Source organism: Lolium rigidum, chromosome 7 (genome assembly GCF_022539505.1).
Source record: "Lolium rigidum isolate FL_2022 chromosome 7, APGP_CSIRO_Lrig_0.1, whole genome shotgun sequence".
NCBI lineage: Eukaryota > Viridiplantae > Streptophyta > Magnoliopsida > Poales > Poaceae > Lolium > Lolium rigidum.
Genome location: NC_061514.1, coordinates 256,761,441 through 256,773,024, shown reverse-complemented (window position 1 = coordinate 256,773,024; position 11,584 = coordinate 256,761,441).

Genomic DNA, 11,584 nt, shown 5'->3' with positions numbered 1-11,584 from the left:
GTTGTTTGTCAGGGTTATGACCTCTCAAGCTTGCTAACATTTGACCCTGAATCCATCGAACCGGCTCATCGCTAAAGCAAGTGAGGAGCCGGGACCCAGCGCTACACATGGTCAACTCCAGCATCTCAAGGACCTGCTCTCCTCCTCCATTGAGACATTGGTTGAAGACTCCGAGGCAGTGAAGAGCATTCTGGAAGACATCCAGCCTCATCTCCCGGTGACGCTGCAGGTGAAACTCTGGCCAGTTGTGACTCTGTCTGCGTACAGGTCAAGGGTGAAATTGGCTCGTCAGAGAATCGACATGCGCCACGCCCAGCTTCCGTTGAAAGCCAATATTGCAGCCAAATGCCAACGGCATAATGAGAAAAATGCATCTTTGGACGCCAAAACTGACACCTCTGTCAGCACTGCTGAACTGGCGACCTTGCGCAAAGAGTTGGAGGCCCTTGAAGAGAAGGTCCGGGCAACCAAACAGCTCATCGAAGCTAAGGAAGCTCTTATCGCCCACTCCCTCGAGGAAGCAGAAGGCCTTAAAGCTGAACTAAAGACTGATCTGGCCGAAATCCGCGCCTTGAACCAGCAGCTGGTGGCAGGCAAAGATGAGGATGATGAGGCCGAGATCGCCGAGGTGGATCATGTTCGTGCTGATGCCCTCCATGCCCTTGAGATGTTCCTTCGATGAGAGTCTCCCGTGTAATTTGAAACCGCATTATTGAGCTTGTACTCTAGAGTCGATGGTTGTGGATCGGCTTTTTGTTTCTCGGTTCTAAAGTCGATGTCCGCGCATCGGCTGTGCTATATATATTTTTTTACCGGCCGATTTCGTGCATTGGCCCCCATATTTTATTGTCCATTATTCCATATTAGGTGCCCCCCGAGCCGAATCTTTCAAGTGATTGAAGATATCGGCTCTTGCTGATGAATGTTGGTCGTAGCTTATCCCAGGACCAATGTCGATCTCTTCTAGCTCATCAGCTGACGTAAACCCATACCCTAGCTTTCCGTCGCCTGTTAAGTCGACGTTGAACACAGGCAGAACGTCTGGCGAGGATAATTTTGGCCGATTGCTGGAATCGGCCTCCATGTTGATTGAATTGCTCAATGAAGGTTTACAACTTGTATGTGCTCCCTTACAGGAGGGAGTCTTCCTACCACGACTACGTGACATGTTTGATGTGAGATCCTCGCTTTTTATTTTTTGGGGCCGATCGCAGGGATCGGCCTTGCCACGTATGTCGATGGATGTTGCTCTTGCTACTCTATCAGGCCGGTGGATAAGACCAGCCTCACCCCGTTTTTTGTCACCTCGATGCGATCACGGTCGTCCAAACTAATTCCGGAGAGCGGCTCTTGGTCTTCCGAGTCCCAAATGTTCATGCCGGCTATTGAGACTTCGATCGAGTCATCCGCATGTACGACTTCCACGTCGTCTCCATCCCATCGTATCGTGCATTGGTGCATTGTAGATGGAATGCAGCAGTTGGCGTGAATCTAATCCCTTCCTAGCAGGACAGCGTAGGTGCTCTTGCTGTCGACGATGAAGAATGTTGTTGGGATCGTCTTTCGGCCTACGGTTAGATCCACGTTCAGGACACCTTGCGTCCCTGATGCTTGGCCGTTGAAGTCGTTTAGTGTGACGTTAGTCTTGATGGGATCGGCACCTGGAGCGCCCCAAACGCCGTAGCATGGAATATAGCATTATATTGACCGCTGCTCCCGTGTCAACCAACATCCTGCCGACGGGCTGCCCATTGATATAACCTTTTAGGTACAGGGCCTTCATGTGTTTGTAGCCCTTCTCTCGTGGCTTTTCAAAGATGACTGGCTGTGGACCGCAGTCAAACTGTGCTATCGGCACTTCTTCAGTTCCTGGGGCACGAAACTCTGATGGAAGGATGAACACCATGTTTGTGCCAGCCGATGTACTCACATCGGCTTTTTCTTGCTTGGGACGCCAAACTTTCCTTGGTGGACGACCCTCTTCGTCCAAAGTCTGCTGAATTTTCACGGCCAGATCGGGCCGCGCTTTCCTCAAGGTGTGCAAGTATCGCGCTTCGGCTTGCTCCAAGCTACGTAGCCGCTGAACCCTACGCTTTTGGGAGTGGCTGAGTCCATCAGGGCACCACCTTGGCCGGTGGTACCTATCTTCTTCTTCATCTTCTGACTCCTCAAAGTCTTCATCTTGAGATGACTCAGCTCGTTTGTTCTGTGGCGGGAGAGGCCCTAGACGCTTGAAAACTGAAACTTCCCCTGCACCATTCTTCCGGCGTCTACACTCCGAGCAGTTGTCGATTGTAGGCAATCGGCTCATCCCTGAATCCCAGCAGTGTTTAAAGAAGGGACAGTCCTAGTGTCTATCCATGTCTTCCTGCTCCCTTGACCTCTCCTTAGCGCGGTGCTCATGTCCTTCGTCGTCTCTACCTTGCCGACGGTACCTTCCTTTGTCTTCATCAGACCGATTGTATCTGTAGCCATTCCTATCGTACTGCCGATGTCGGTCATACTGGTATTCATATTTGTTGAGGAGATGCGTGGAGAGTGGTTTTTGGTATCGCACGCTTCTCACTTCTTCCTTGGTGAGGTACCGTCGTCATCATATCGGGGCCGGTCGCGTGGATCGGCCTCCTCCTTTTCCTTTCCGCGGGAGTGACTCGCTTTCTTCTTTATCCTTGCCATGGTGGCATACAGTGCCCTGCCATGTTAACATCGAACGAGAAATCTAGTCGACACCTCGCGGAGTGATCGGGTTCCACCATGTTGACGCCGGGAAACGGATGTGTGTCCACTTTCATGGCAAACCGGCTAAAGATCGGTCGGCCTTGTTCTATCGCTGTTTGGATCTGCTGACGAAACCCTTTGCAGTCATTGGTGGTATGGGTGAATGAGTGATGCCATTTGCAGTACGGCCTCCCGTTCATTTCTTGTGCTGTAGGGATTTTATGGCCTTCGGGTAACTTCAGCTGTTTTTCCTTAAGCAACAGATCGAAAATCTGCTCAGCTTTGCTCAAATCGAAGTCAAACCCTCTTGCAGGCCCTTGTGGTTTTACCCATTTGCAGGACACGGGATTTGCCCCCCGAGCCCATTCAGCTACAGCCACCTCCAGGTCTGGTGCAGGATCTTCAGCTTCTTCCATCTCGACCAGGCCTACCGGACGCTTGAACTTGTCTTGGTACAATTCAGGGTGCCGCTGCTCATACGATGTGAGTTTATGCACCATGTGCGACAATGAACTGTACTCTGCTTGGGAAGTCAGATCCTTGATCGGCGTTGCGAGGCCCAATGCTGCCAGCTCGATTGCTTCTTTCTCAGATAAACGAACCGAATAACATCGGTTCTCGACAGTCCTGAAACGTTGGATGTATTCAGACATCGTTTCTCCCCGCTCGCCGCACTTGTGTTAGATCGGCAATGCCGGCCTCGGTAGCTTCGAGTGATATTGCACGTGAAACTGCTCCTCCATTTGCTTCCACGTCCGGACTGAGTTTGGTGGCAACGACGTGTACCATCCAAAGGTTGATCCCGTAAGAGATTGTGCGAAAAACCTCACACGTAACGGGTCTGACGCTGAAATCATGCCCAGCTGTGCCAAATATCGGCTTACGTGCTCTATTGAGCTAGACCCTTCTGCTCCATTGAATTTTGAGAATTCAGGGAGCCGATATTTGGGTGGGAGCGGGATCAGATCGTACTCGTCGGGGTACGGCTTGGAATAGCCGATTGTTTTCCTCTTCGGCAAGATGCCGAACTGGTCTCTCAAGATGGTGCTGATCTGTTCCATGGTATTAGCTGTAGGGACCGAGCCCTCATGACTCATTCCAGTAGCATATTTAACTAGCCATGCTTGTTTGTCAGCGTCTGCTCCAGAAATCCCTGTTGGTGCAATCTGGCTCGTGCGCGCCAAGGCATTGCAGTCCGGCACGTATGTGCACATGTATCCATGTGGGATCTCCTTAGGCGGCTCATATAGGAACTGGCAATCGCTAGGATCGCCTCCAACCTTGTAGACAACGTACGCCGGTGAACCCGGCGGCTCTGGCGCCGCAAGCGCGAATGGCAGCGGCGGTCTAATCTGGAGCGGTATCTCTCCCTAGTGAGTCCCCAGGGTAGGTCTTGACGGAGAGTACTGATGCTTCATGATCTCTTGCACCACTCGGACCGCGACGCGCTCGAAAGCATTCACCAAGCTCTCAGAATGGCGGTGTAGAGAATGAGCCACCATGTAATTAATCTCCTGGCGTAGAGCTCTGGTGCGTTCCTCTCGAAGAGTTAGAGAGGTCCACTTCATCGAGAGCACCTTCAGGGGAGAACCCTTTCCATCTGATGCCATGTGAACGGGTCTTCATGAAAGAGCCGATGAGATCGGCTTCCAAGATGGCTTTCATCTCATCGTACTTCTTCTTGTGTTCCTCCGACAGATCTGCATACGTGACTGGTTCGCCCACCACCTCATCCGCAGCTTCTGACATGGTTGCTGCAGATGTCGACGTAGTGGTTGTTGTAGAGTGTCCCACCGGGCGTGCCAGAATTTGTTGCTGTCAAAAACCCACCGGCGAGTAGCGACGGGCAACACCGTAGAGCCGGGAGGCTCCCAGGACTGCGGTGGACCCTGGTCCCTCGGGCGACGGCCCGCAATGCCTTCTGGCACACGTCCTGGTGCTTACGAGGGCGTGCCACCTGACCTATACCTGGCCAGGAAGGTGATGGATTGCTTCGACTAGTTTCCTGCATGGCAAACACGTAAACATTAAATACGAGCCCCGATCGGCTCTTAGGTTGCCCTGTGGATCGGCTCAAAGAGCAATTGCCCCATGGTTCGTGTTAGATTTATGATGACATGGGGATCATGCTATAACGATATCAAGCTAAACTAATCTACGATAGTTTGGGGTTTTCACTGCATAATCGGAACATCCTACGCGTAGTTGAGCCTAGCAGACACGTAAGATGATGGAAAACCAGCCCTAAAGAGGCCTAAAAACCAACATGAAGTTGATCCCCGGAACAATCCCTCTAGGGCTTAATAGACCACACCTTACGCACTACTCGGATCGTTCAACCCGTTTATAAGGCCTAACCATACGGATATCAAACCGATCCTTGAAGAACAAGGAGCAACTATAACGGATTAGATCTACTAGATAAAGAACAAGCAAGATGCTGCCCTTACACCTAAGATAGGTGTAAGGGCAGCTAGGTATCGAGGGGCAGCGTAGCTAAACAAGTACGTCGTGAAAGCATCGACGTCAGCCCCAAAACACCTAAGATAAGGGTGTTGCTCGCCATCAAAAAGGCTTCATCACGAGCAACACCAACAACGAATAAACTGATACTGCCTAGATCGCAAGATGCGATCTAGGCAGCATGTTGCTTACCCGGGAGAAAACCTCGAAACAAGGGGTGGTGATGCTCCTAGATTGATTTGTTGTGAACGTGATCGTCCTCCTTTCTCAATAACCCTAGATACATATTTATAGTCCGTAGACTTTCTAACTTGGGAATAAACCCAACCGTGTACGAGCTAAACTCTATCTCTTAATTCTAACCGACACGTAACCTACTATAATTTACATATACACGGGCAGTCTAGCCCAAACTTCTTGTACAAGGCCGATTCAGGAATATCTTCCGTGCATATCCTCTAAGCCCATTTAATCACGGCCCATCTCCAGACTTGGTTAAATTCTGGTGATAACACATGCCCCTGGTTTTGGCAATGATAATTTCAAAACCACTCTGTTTTTCTGCTTCGTAGGGTCACGTCGTGGCAGAGCAGAACCGTCGCAGTATCCTTCATCATGATGCCTTGCCTTCTCAACTTCTCTGCACGATTTGACAGATTCGGCACCATGTCCTCGGAAACCGCCACAGCATTAAATCTCCACTATATCCCCTTTTATTTAACCGCGTCGAGCAACTCGCTTCTTCATCCTCCTGCTCGGTACAAGCCACCGAAAAGCCCTCCTCTACCATGGACTCATCCTCCTCCTCTCGCTTCATCGGCTCTCTCCTTCCAATCTTCTTCCTCAAGTGAGCCGATGCCAGAGCACAACCAGGGGGATGAGCAGGAGTGGGACTTCGACTTCGTGCCAGATGGCCCACCCGAGGCCCTCGTCGGGTCAGATGGTGATTTGCCCGTGACTGATGGGGAGGACAACCTCCGGTTCCTCATCGACGGGGAACTGGAGGCGGAGAGTGAGGATGACCTCCTCTCCTGGGGTAACTTCACCTCCTCCGACGAAGAGGAAGAAGAGGAGGACGAGGAGGACGACGCCTCCTCCAACGAAGAGGAGGAAGAGGAGGACGACACCTCCTCCGACGAGCCGCCGGCGAAGCGCTTCCGCGGCTGGGCCTGGTCAGATGACGACGAAGACGACGATGATGAGGAGGAAGAAGCCCCTATTGAGGGCTACGGCAGTAGCGACGAGGAGCTCGCCAGCAGCAGCACCGGCGGCGGCTACAACGGCGACGACGAGGACATCGACGGTCCTTAGAGTAGGGACTACTAGCATAGGACTAGTAGTAGCAATCTGTTCTCCTTTTGTTCCTCAGCAATCGGCTCTTCTCTGTAAAATCCCCTTTATTAATGAAGAAAATATTTCTAAGCCGACTTTGCCTTTCTATCAATTTCGCCGATTGTCAAAGCAAGTCAACGCACCAAGAGCCGATGGCAGCGCATCGGCCTTTGCCATAAAACACGAGTAAGGCCCACTCCGTTGCCTATTCAAACGGTAACCTGCAACTTATCTGAAAGAGCAACACTCAGATCCCCAAATCGCCGCTCGAACAGATCCAACTCACGGCCCTGCGAACCTCAGATCTTAATCACGCAGGCTCATCTCCGCAGTGAACCCAATGGCGGAATCATCCAACGCCAACGCTACGGTCTCCGGCCTGAAGGTAATCCTCAACCGCTCCTCGCTGTCCGAACATAGTGCTAGAATTAACAACAAACATCTGAATTAATGTCTCATTCCGTCATTAATTTCTAGGTATCAGACATTCTGCTGCCGCATCCTTCTCTTCCAAACTCTCTTTGTCTTGGTCCTCATTCTACCGAGAGTCCTGCCCACTTAATTACATGCGAGGCCAATAGAATCCCCTTTGTGACCCAGAACCTAGATCTAACTTCTTGGGCCGACTGCTTACGAGCCTGGCCTAATCCTCCTGAGGATTGGGTTTCCTGGTACAATAGAATATCAAAAATTCACCAAGCCACCTGGGAAACCGCAGGAATAGCCGATGCTTTAGCTTTATCACTGTCTCCCCTTGAGAAACATGAAAACCTTCTGAAAACCATCGGCTATTTCTGGTCTGATGCTTTGAATTGCTTCATGTTTGGTCACGGCCCCATGACACCAACCTTACTAGATGTGGCCATGATCACTGGTTTAGACATTGCATCACCAAGCCCATCTGCCTTTAGGCTGCCAAAGGTCCCCTTCACGCTTTCTTCCAAAACAGAGTGCACAAACTGGGGTGCTTACCTTCGGCGCCACATGAAAAACAAAGGCCCTGTAACAGAGAAAGAACACACGGCCTTCCTGAATTTCTGGTTGGAACACTTCATATTCTGTGGTCCTTCACTTGCTCCAACCAAGAATTACCTTTCCTTGGCCTATGAACCTGCCAGAGGCACTCAGCTTGGCATTGGCAAACTGTTTCTTGGAGAGGTCTATAGATATCTTCAGCTAATGTCTGTTAAACTGTTCTCCCAAAAGACAGTCAAAACCGGAGGTCCCTAGTGGTTTATTCAGCTATGGGCTCAGCCTGTACTTCCAAAACCGGACCCCAAACTTCCCACCTTTGGCCACTTGCACCTTCCCGGATACTAATGGGAGGCAGATCCGATGCACTAGCTACGACCAAGCTCTATACAGCCTTCCAGGCAGCAAAGCCGACCTCCAAGGGAGCATCGAGTGGTTCGGAACCTTACGCCAAGGCCTGGACAATCCTCTCTTCTTTCCTTATACGGAGTCCGAAAATTTTGAAAAATCCAGTCTCCTTCGAGGCTAGATAGCTTTGCCGATGACGCCAGCACTCGGCAATTGTACTCCATCATGATCCGTCCCTGCTTCCTTCCAGTTGGCATGAGCACCTCAAACAGGATCATCAAACCTGGTTATGAGTCTTATCAGCCGGTCGTAGCAGCCCGGCAACTTGGTCTCGGACAGGTATCTCCCCATTTCTTTCTCGCACCACCCGACAGAGAGCGAGCTGAGCTACCCGATGTCCTCACCGGTCGGAGGTGTTATTCCTTCTTTGACGCTCTAGCCATCCCAATTCCTCACAACCTCTCTTTCACCTCATCAACCGATGGTTTTGAGACTTGGTGGTCAATGTGGAAGACTCATGCCTTCGGGAGAGCTCTGGGACCATTGCTTGAAACAACTTGATGCTGAATATGACATCCCCTGCAGAACAGGTACCACTACTCACAAATTATATTGAAGTGGCTTACAATGCTTTCCTTTTATAACCTTGCTCTGTCTCCTTGCGGCAACAAGACGGTCCGGATCCCGTAGATGATGACGGCTCCCCTTTCGGATTCCTCCCACCAGCTTCGGTGGTCCTCTTCTGCAAAAACTCACCATCTTTGAAAAAGGTTGTGATGCGAGAGCCAGCCGATGACACCAAAATCGGCTTCCAAAAGCGAGAGCGTCTTCTAGGCCAGCTGCCCCCGAGCCTCGGTCAAGGCGAGAACAGCGAGTGAGGAAGGTAGCTGCCAGGAAAACTTTGAAGCGTCAAAGCCCTACTCCAGCTCAAGAAAGTTTGCACGTAAGTTGATCCATGCTTTGGTTGATTTCATTTATCCTTCTAGGTTTCTGCAGCATGCTTGTATTTCCTCTACAGACCTCCACTGAAGAAAACTCCAGTGAGGACACACAGTCCAGTCGAAGGGACTCGAGCTCGGGCAACTCTGGGAAAACCACCACGCAGAGCCAGCCAGACTTGCCACCGTCGGCTTCCAAGAAAAGGTCAGCCCCTGAACCGACTTGTCTCCCAAACTCCCATCAAAGCGAGGCGGGCGGTCTACGCACAAAGAGCCGATGCATCAAGAGAGCTCGCAAGGAACCGCAAGCCTCTTCATCAAACCAGGAGATTTCGAAAGTAATCCCCTCCATACTCTCCTTGGCTAATATTTCATGCTAACCCATTGCTGTTCTCATCGGCTAACCATTCCCTTTGCAGACTGATGACACCTCCAGTGGGGAAGTCGAGGAGGTACCAATGCCATCCGCCACCCTGGACCTAGCAACTTCTAAAAGTGTAGGCGACAAGGTGGCCAACTTGGCCAAGCCCACAGCAGAAACACAAGAGCCGATCACCTCTTCATCGGCTGTTCCACTGGTCTTAGGAGAGGTACAATCCTTTCCCTTAGCTCTACCCTCCTCCTTTGCCGTCTCCTGACGTTTTTCTTGTTGTTTGTCAGGGTTATGACCTCTCAAGCTTGCTAACATTTGACCCTGAATCCATCGAACCGGCTACTGCTAAAGCAAGTGAGGAGCCGGGACCCAGCGCTACACATGGTCAACTCCAGCATCTCAAGGACCTGCTCTCCTCCTCCATTGAGACATTGGTTGAAGACTCCGAGGCAGTGAAGAGCATTCTGGAAGACATCCAGCCTCATCTCCCGGTGACGCTGCAGGTGAAACTACGGCCGGTTGTGACTCTGTCGCGTACAGGTCAAGGGTGAAATTGGCTCGTCAGAGAATCGACATGCGCCACGCCCAGCTTCCGTTGAAAGCCAATATTGCAGCCAAATGCCAACGGCATAATGAGAAAAATGCATCTTTGGACGCCAAAACTGACACCTCTGTCGGCCTATCGCTGAATCGGCGACCTTGCGCAAAGAGTTGGAGGCCCTTGAAGAGAAGGTCCGGGCAACCAAACAGCTCATCGAAGCTAAGGAAGCTCTTATCGCCCACTCCCTCGAGGAAGCAGAAGGCCTTAAAGCTGAACTAAAGACTGATCTGGCCGAAATCCGCGCCTTGAACCAGCAGCTGGTGGCAGGCAAAGATGAGGATGATGAGGCCGAGATCGCCGAGGTGGATCATGTTCGTGCTGATGCCCTCCATGCCCTTGAGATGTTCCTTCAGTAGAGTCTCCCTGTGTAATTTGAAACTGCATTATTGAGCTTGTACTCTAGAGTCGATGGTTGTGGATCGGCTTTTTGTTTCTCAGTTCTAAAGTCGATGTCTGCGCATCGGCTGTGCTATATATATTTTTTTACTGGCCGATTTCGTGCATTGGCCCCCATATTTTATTGTCCATTATTCCATATTAGGTGCCCCCCGAGCCGAATCTTTCAAGTGATTGAAGATATCGGCTCTTGCTGATGAATGTTGGTCGTAGCTTATCCCAGGACCAATGTCGATCTCTTCTAGCTCATCAGCCGACGTAAACCCATACCCTAGCTTTCCGTCGCCTGTTAAGTCGACGTTGAACACAGGCAGAACGTCCGGCGAGGATAATTTTGGCCGATTGCTGGAATCGGCCTCCATGTTGATTGAATTGCTCAATGAAGGTTTACAACTTGTATGTGCTTCCTTATAGGAGGGAGTCTTCCTACCACGACTACGTGACATGTTTGATGTGAGATCCTCGCTTTTTATTTTTTGGGGCCGATCGCAGGGATCGGCCTTGCCACGTATGTCGATGGATGTTGCTCTTGCTACTCTATCAGGCCGGTGGATAAGACCAGCCTCACCCCGTTTTTTGTCACCTCGATGCGATCACAGTCGTCCAAACTAATTCCAGAGAGCGGCTCTTGGTCTTCCGAGTCCCAAATGTTCATGCCGGCTATTGAGACTTCGATCGAGTCATCTGCATGTACGACTTCCACGTCGTCTCCATCCCACTGTATCAGGCATTGGTGCATTGTAGATGGAATGCAGCAGTTGGCGTGAATCTAATCCCTTCCTAGCAGGACAGCGTAGGTGCTCTTGCTGTCGACGATGAAGAATGTTGTTGGGATCGTCTTTCGGCCTACGGTTAGATCCACGTTCAGGACACCTTGCGTCCCTGATGCTTGGCCGTTGAAGTCGTTTAGTGTGACGTTAGTCTTGATCAGATCGGCACTGGAGCGCCCCAAACGCCGTAGCATGGAATATAGCATTATATTGACCGCTGCTCCCGTGTCAACCAACATCCTGCCGACGGGCTGCCCATTGATATAACCTTTTAGGTACAGGGCCTTCATGTGTTTGTAGCCCTTCTCTCGTGGCTTTTCAAAGATGATCGGCTGTGGACCGCGATCAAACTGTGCTATCGGCACTTCTTCGGTTCCTAGGGCACGAAACTCGATGGAAGGATGAACACCATGTTTGTGCCAGCCGATGTACTCACATCGGCTTTTTCTTGCTTGGGACGCCAAACTTTCCTTGGTGGACGACCCTCTTCGTCCAAAGTCTGCTGAATTTTCACGGCCGGATCGGGCCGCGCTTTCCTCAAGGTGTGCAAGTATCGCGCTTCGGCTTGCTCCAAGCTACGTAGCCGCTGAACCCTACGCTTTTGGGAGTGGCCGAGTCCATCGGGGCACCACCTTGGCCGGTGGTACCTATCTTCTTCTTCATCTTCTGACTC